Source organism: Callospermophilus lateralis, chromosome 14 (genome assembly GCF_048772815.1).
Source record: "Callospermophilus lateralis isolate mCalLat2 chromosome 14, mCalLat2.hap1, whole genome shotgun sequence".
Classification (NCBI taxonomy): Eukaryota; Metazoa; Chordata; class Mammalia; order Rodentia; family Sciuridae; genus Callospermophilus; species Callospermophilus lateralis.
In genome coordinates this window covers 66,181,903-66,189,546 of record NC_135318.1, presented here as the reverse complement: position 1 = coordinate 66,189,546, position 7,644 = coordinate 66,181,903, and the positions used below count along the sequence as shown (strand labels likewise).

General features: G+C 34.2%; 1 non-coding gene across 1 annotated transcript; it reads left to right on the top strand.

The window, feature by feature from the left end:
• The first annotated feature begins 6,859 nt into the window (after positions 1-6,859).
• Trnae-uuc (transfer RNA glutamic acid (anticodon UUC)) lies at positions 6,860-6,933 on the top strand. The gene has a single exon. It is a non-coding gene; the product is annotated as a tRNA-Glu (tRNA).
• Positions 6,934-7,644: the final 711 nt, after the last annotated feature.

Sequence of the window (7,644 nt, the reverse complement as noted above, 5' to 3'; positions counted from 1 at the left end):
TAGCTAGAAAATAAATAATTTTAATAGCTATCTAAATTTGCCTCCTGCTTCCACAGAAATAAATGTATTATTATATATCCTTATTTTCAAATTGTCACTAATCTTTGACATGGACTTAAGAGTAGATACCACTTGTTTTTACACAGAATTGTAAAGTCTTTCAAAAAAGAAGCTAACTAACTTAGGGTAACTTTCTATTAGTAGGAACTGAACTTCATAAAATATAAAATTGTTATAAATCCTATAATTTAGGTAATTTAATTAAGATTAATCTGTGGGAATACTGGTACAAATCTGCCATCCACAATTAGGTACAATAATTATGTACAGAGAAAAATTTTAATATGGTCAGAAAAAGTTTTCATATTCTTGAAAGGCAGTTTCTCAGTATTCATTCTGTTTCTGTATACATTCTCCATCCAAAAAGAAACAAGATCATAATTTGACTTTTTGTTTTTTTCTTGCTTGAAACTGTTCTGTTTTATTTTTTACAGATTTAACCAGCATTGATAAGGCAGGATCAGTAGACTTCTTTTGTGATTTCTTTTCAAACTCACTGTCTTTTAAGATGGATTTTTAATGCCAGTACCTCTTGAGGGAGTAGTGACCATTATTTGAGCCCTTGTACTTGGGAACAGGCATTTTCTAAGCATTTTCTCCTTTGATCTCCATAATGACCATACAACTTAAGTATGATATTAATTACAATTTACAAGCCTGTAGAAATACCTAAAGTAATTACCTCATCCTCTTTCAGACAGAAAATGACAGAGCCCAGATCCATACATGCATCTGTAAAATAATTTTTGTTTTTAATCAGTAAGATATTTTACTCATGACTTGAAGTAGGCTATATAATCTACTGCTTCTTTAAAAAATATACACATAGATTTATTTTCTTTTCCTTTTGTTGTCTAATCTCCATCTTTCTTACCTTCCCTTTCTCCTTCTTTTCGTCCTCCTAATCAGTCTCCTACCTGAACATGACTGACCTCACAGATTATCATCCTTTCCTAAATATACTTTCCTATATCTACTTGCAGAAATTAGGAACCCTGTTCTGGACATCCCTCACATGTTTTTGATTTACTTAAATGTTTCAAGTCACACTTTGGTAGATTCCTGCCTCTGTCCTGTCTTGTGTGTACTTGCCTGAGATATGTATGGTATAAAGTTTCTGCCATAAGGTTGAAATATAGATTGCATTTATTAAAAATGGCCATGTCGTGTATTATTTTTTCCAGTTCATATGCACATTCAGGGTCTCACTGATACACACAAAAAAGGAGATTTTATTTCCCTCTTAATGAATCTGGTTGGGTTTTAGTGATACTTCCAATTGACAAAATGTAACTGAAGTTATGTGTGACACCTAAGGATTGGTAATGAGAGTTGGTGTAGCTTCTACCAGACTCTCTATTGGGACATGAACTTTTGAATATTTAAACCACAGTATATTAGTCCAGATACCCTGAAGCTACTGTCCTGGGAAGACAAAGTAAAAAGGGTACCAGGTTGTTCAAATTTAACCAGCTGTTAAGAGTTTCCATCCAGATGCCAAACACCTGAGTGAGAGTCTACAGATGACCCAACCCCTCTACTGCGCAAATGAAAACTGCCCAACTGGACCCGTAATTCTAAAACCACGAAAAATAATAAAATGGCTGATGTTTCCCCAGGCACAGTGGCACATGCCTATAATCCCAGCATTTTAGGAGGCTGAGACAGGAGGAGGATCCCAAGTCTGAGTCCAGCCTCAGCAACTTAAGAGTCCCTTATGCATGTAGCATGACTCTTGTTTTAAAATAAAAATAAAAACAGCTGGAGATGTAGGTCAGTGGTAAAGTGCCCCTGGGTTAAATCCCCAGTGGATGGAAGGAAGGAAGGAAGGAAGGAAGGAAGGAAGGAAGGAAGGAAGGAAGGAAGGAAAGAAATTGATGCTATTTTGAATCGTTAGGTTTTGAGATTTTTTTTAATGAATAAATAGTTAACTGGAACAGATGGTAACTTTCCAATGGTCATGCAGAAGTATTCTTTATAAAATTAATTTCCTATCACGATTTATTTCAAAGGAAACTTAGGAGGAATGAAATTGTTTTACTTTGGGTATATACTCTGTACTATAAATCTCTCTGGTTTATTTTGTTAATTAGGTAAAAAAGCTACTGATGCATTTTGCATCTGGACGTCATTGAATGGTACTTTGCAGACTTTGCACAGCACTCATGTGGTTTCATAATTAAGCTTTTTAAATTAATTAGGCCAATAAAAACAATTAAATCACAGAAAGACTTCCTGGGTCACTTAATCCAAGTTCCTTCTCACATTAAATAAAGTTTTCAGAGAGAATATAAGTGTCAGTATGTTCAGGAGATTTCAAGGTCTTGAACAGAGAACAAGGTTCTGAAATTATGCCTATCAAACTTGTGAATGCTTTACAATTTTGAGGAATGCCATTATAACTATTTTGCTAAAAAATTATAGTGTAGGACTATGGAGACAAAAGATGTTTTATATAAATACATGTTGTGTTTGTAAAAGTTTATGTATAAAGTCAAGGAAACTAGAGACAGAACAACCTAAAATTTCCATTTGGATTGGTGCAAAAAAGATATCTGAAATGTTTTCTGGCCCTGGCTAATGAATTGAAAGGCTTCATAGTATCACACAATGAGTTTGGGTTCTCCTTCTTGGCCTTGACCTGGGGCACCAGTTCTTTGTGTTTTCATATGACACTGTAGCAGCCCTTGCTGTTTCATTCACATTCTGTCAGCTCAGGCTGCTTTGTTCCCACACAAGCACAAGGCCTGCTAAACAATGCTCAGGGACTCTGAGATGATGACAGTTATGATGATGGTTCAGACGACAGCAGGATATACATTCTTAAAGTTTTAGAATTTTAAGAGTAAATATCAGTTATCTGGTTCATTTTTGTAATTTTATAAGTTGCAAATATTCAAAGACTTGAGGAATTTCTCAAGCAGGAAGAGCCTATGATGTTCAATTTACTGCATGCACTGCAGCCTGTTGTATAGAAATGCAAATTCATAGATTAAAATGCAATGTATTATGTAATATTTAAAAATATTTCAAGCAATTGATATGAAATGGAAATATCACATGTTTTGGTCACACTATTTTAGTCATTGCAAATTCTAAGCACAATCTTCAACTTTCTTGAGATTTTAAGATTTTAGCTAAGAAGACATACGCATTAAGCTGTCCAAGAAGCATGCATTAATGGATTGAAACAGACCACAGTTTTACAGGTCCTCGCAGTTTCTCAAGTTTACATAATGGATGCTAAAACTAAGACGGTCTCCTCTGACCTAAATAAACCTGAAACATTAATTCTAGTAGAAATTTCCACTAAAAATAAACAGCAAGGAAGTGAAGAAAGAATACAGTCTTTGTTAACTATAAATACATTATGCTAGAGCTCCAAACCAAGAACAGAATAATGTAGTCCAAATTAAACAGAAAAAAATGCATTTCCCCACAGTGAAAAAATAACTCAGGAATAATACAGTTAAGGGATAGATATAGTTCCTCATAATGTCAGGGCAATTTCAAGATTTCTGTTTATATTTGCTACATTAATGATTGAAGACTATTGTCACTCTCTGTGTCATTTGTATAGTCTTCAACTGAAATAATTAAAAGATATAATATTCAAATTAACACTATAGAACAGTGACAACATGACAATTATTTCAAAGGCCACCTATGGGTTTTTTTGTCCTGTTTAACTGATGCATATATTATCATTGTTTTTAATTGAACAAGGGACTTTATAAAGATTTTTTTGTGTGTGTTGTTTTTTGTTTGTTTTGTTTTGTTTTGATACTGGGAATTGAACTCAGGGGCACTTGACCACCAAGCCACATCCTCAGTCTTATTTTGTATTTTATTTAGAGACAGGGTCTCACTGAGTTGCTTAGAGCCCACCAGCCTCCCAAACCTCTGGGATTATAGGCATAAGCCACAGCACCAAGCTATTTTTGGTGTTATTTCTTGTAGGAGAATATAGCAAATACAGAAATATGATATCTATTCATGGTTACATGGTATCTATCTTCTTCAGATTCAGATTTACCTCATGATAACAGACATTGGTTTAAAGAAATACTGTGTGCTTGTAGTTCTATTTTCTAATTGAATCTTCCTACTGCGAAGCTGCTGCTTTTAATCCTATATTGCTAAAAAGGAAACTGAGGAATGAAGGTTATGTGATTTACCATTGGTACCTACTCAGGGAAGGCATCAATCACAAATCATACTCATATGCCAATTCTGAGTCCAGTACTATGATGTACTATTAAATAGTAATGTCTCTTTTGATAACTAACTGTACTTGCCATTTTTCAGTTTGGTACTTTTAAATCTCTCTATTTAATTATCCTTATAGACATTCTGTAAAATATTGAAAGTCATGCATCAAAATTTTTTTAAAAAACATAGTGCTAACAAATGGTGAATGTGATTAACTGAATCTTTTGACTCAAAATTTTATCATGTACCATATAGTTGATACAGAAAGAATGACCAAACTATTCCTACTTCCTCCTCATCTCCATACTTTTCATTTAGGCAATGCCTCTTTACTATAATTCTTAAGTGGCCAACTTATTTTTCATGAGATTTTAAAATCAGCTATTTGGATCCTAAGCATCATTGGTACTTTTAGGAATAATTTTTTAACAAAAGTTTAATTTTATTAAATTATCTTAAAAACTAAGGTTATTCTTAAGATTAATTTATGAATCATTCAAATATTCAAGTGCTTCTTTCCAAATAATTTAGTCTAAAGTGGCCTAAAAAAAAGAATCATTAAATTGTTACTATTTTCTAATTATTACCTGCAAATTAATGGAAGATTTCAAGAAAAAAAAATCATACTATCAAATGATTGGAAATTAGTCATTCTCTAGGTTAAAATAAAATAGGAGAAATTGATGTAAATACTTTTGTTTAATTTGCTGTTAATCTTCCTAAGTCAGTTGATTTTGACCCCCAAACAAAATTTGGCAGTGATGAGAGACATTTCTGATTGTCAGAATTATTGTTACCGGTATCCAATAAGTTAAGCAAGTAATGATATTACTTAACTTTCTGCAACATATAGGATAGTCCCTGTAACTAAGAATTATTCAGCCCCAGATGCCAAAATGTCAGTTCTGCAATATATCTATGTCTGTGTGAATATCTGATACCTACAACAAATAAGCATACAACAAAAGAGACAATGAACTAGTCTCATCCTAGGGAGGGCTATATATCCCATGAGCTCTTCAGAGTCACAAGAAAGCTGGTACCTAATAGCGTTTAAAAATAATGGACTTCAGTATACTAGAATGTATGTGAAGATACCATTCCTCACCAGTAAAATGGTGAATATTAATGTGATTGATTCTAACATTTATAAAATCTAAATTCGAACTTCTATATTACTCCTGGTTGGTGGGAATGTTTATATGATGAAGTGGAAAACTGAAATTAGGGATAGTTGATATGGAAAATGTCAAATTTATAGAATATATAAACTACTCACTAATATAACAAAGATTATTAAGAATCTATTATGTGCAAAAACTATGTTGGAATTTATGGGAGTTATATCGACATTACTAAACCCAATTATCCTAAAATTGTAGCTTTTTTTTTCATAGAAATATCTACTAGCAACCATTCTATGATTTATGCTCCCTTGTGTCCTAGGATAAAGACAAAGCCTGCTTTTTTGCATAAATTGTCAATTTTAATTAGTTACCTATGGCTGCTATTCAATACTCTCCCTTGTTTTCAAACTCTCAGTAACTTTTATTTATTCTAACTGATTGACCTAAAGAATTTAGTTGAGCAGGCCTAGTGACACATCACTGTAATCCCAGAGAATCTAGAGGCTGAGGCAGGAGGATTATCAGTCCAGGTCAGAACTTCCTAAAGAAATCCTGTCAAAAAGTGAAAAAAAAAATTGCTGAGGATGTACTCAGTGGGCATCCCTGGGTTCCATTCTCAATATCACAATAATAGAAAAAAGAAAAAAAATTAGTCCATAATCATGATCTATACTTTCTAAAATTTCCTTTCCATGTTATTCGTAATTTTCTCAGCGACATATTGGTAACTTGTTCACATCCTGGCTGCATGCTTATCCAGTGTGAATATTCAGCAACATCCTGACTTTATTGCTCTTTCTCAAACCCATGCCATTTCTGCTGTATCTCAGCAATATTTGAATCTACTCAGTATGACCACTTCTTACAAAATGGCTTCTTTTCCTTCTCTCATCCCTCATGTTTACAGAAATTAGTTCTAACCTTGTTGAACCTCCATCACTCATGGCCCAGCAATCTGTTAGTCTTATATCTAGGCTCTCCTCACATTCAGAATGCATTCTGCCTTAGATTTTCAAAATGTCCACCTTGACAGTCTGCAGGTCTAGAACAAGATCACAGTTCATGTCAAGCCATGCAGTAGCACCCAAGGCCACGACCCTTCTCACCATTGTTCTTGGTAGTTGTGATATATATTTTTACCTTTCCCATTTTTACTCAAGAGAGTTTTAGTTTCTCTTCCTGCAGAAAAAGTGGTGGTTGAATAAAAGTAATCAAAATGAAGAGCTGGGAATGGTGGCACATACCAGTCATCCCAGCAATTCGAGGGAGCCAAGTCAGGAGAATCACAAGTTCAAGTCCAATCTCAGCAACTTAGCAAGATGCTTTCTCAAACTAAAAAATAAAAATGGGGGCTGGGGTTGTAGCTCAGTGGCAGAGCGCTTGCCTACCACATGCAAAGCACTGGATTTGTCCTTAGCACCACATAAAAATAAACAAACAAAATAAAGGCATTCTGGAGCTGGGGATATAGCTCAGTTGGTAGAGTGTTTGCCTTTCATGCACAAGGCCCTGGGTTCAATCCCCAGCACCACAGATAATAAATAGAAGCATTCTGACCATCTTTTTTATTTATATATATGAGAGTGGGGTTTAACTCAGTGATGATGTGCCCCTGGATTTGATCTGTATACAATAAGTAAATATATAAATTAATTAAATAAAATGATGAGATTGAATTAACAAGATGAAATACTATTACAGATATTTGTAAAATGTGCTGAAGTTTGATAGAGGTATGCTGAGACAATTGATGAAATGCATAAAAATAAGAACTTCAGGGAGAAGCACGAATTGCCTGTGGAAGGGCTGAAGAACATACTTCCAAATATTGACCCTGCACTGCCACCACCAATCCTCCAGGCCAGAGCCCCTATACAACTTATGTGTTTCAAACCACCTGCCTCTGGTGTTGGAGCCAGGCTTTAATGCTTTGATTAGTTGGCCCTTTGGGAGAGCAAGTAGGGTGATGTTTTTGATACTTACATATGTTCTTCTAATATACAACCAACACTGGTTCTTCTTTTTTTATTATTACATTCTTTCACTTAATATCATTTTACCTATTCTTGCATAGCAAGATTAGTGGATGATTCAGATGCTGAATAATTCTTGTAAGTAACTTGCCATAATTCTTATAACAGACATCATTGCCTTGGCTTTTGGACTTCTTATTATATTTTCCAGAGCATATCTAATCAAGTGGGGAGCATATTAATTTGTGCTCCTAGGCAACAGTCCTCTTTAA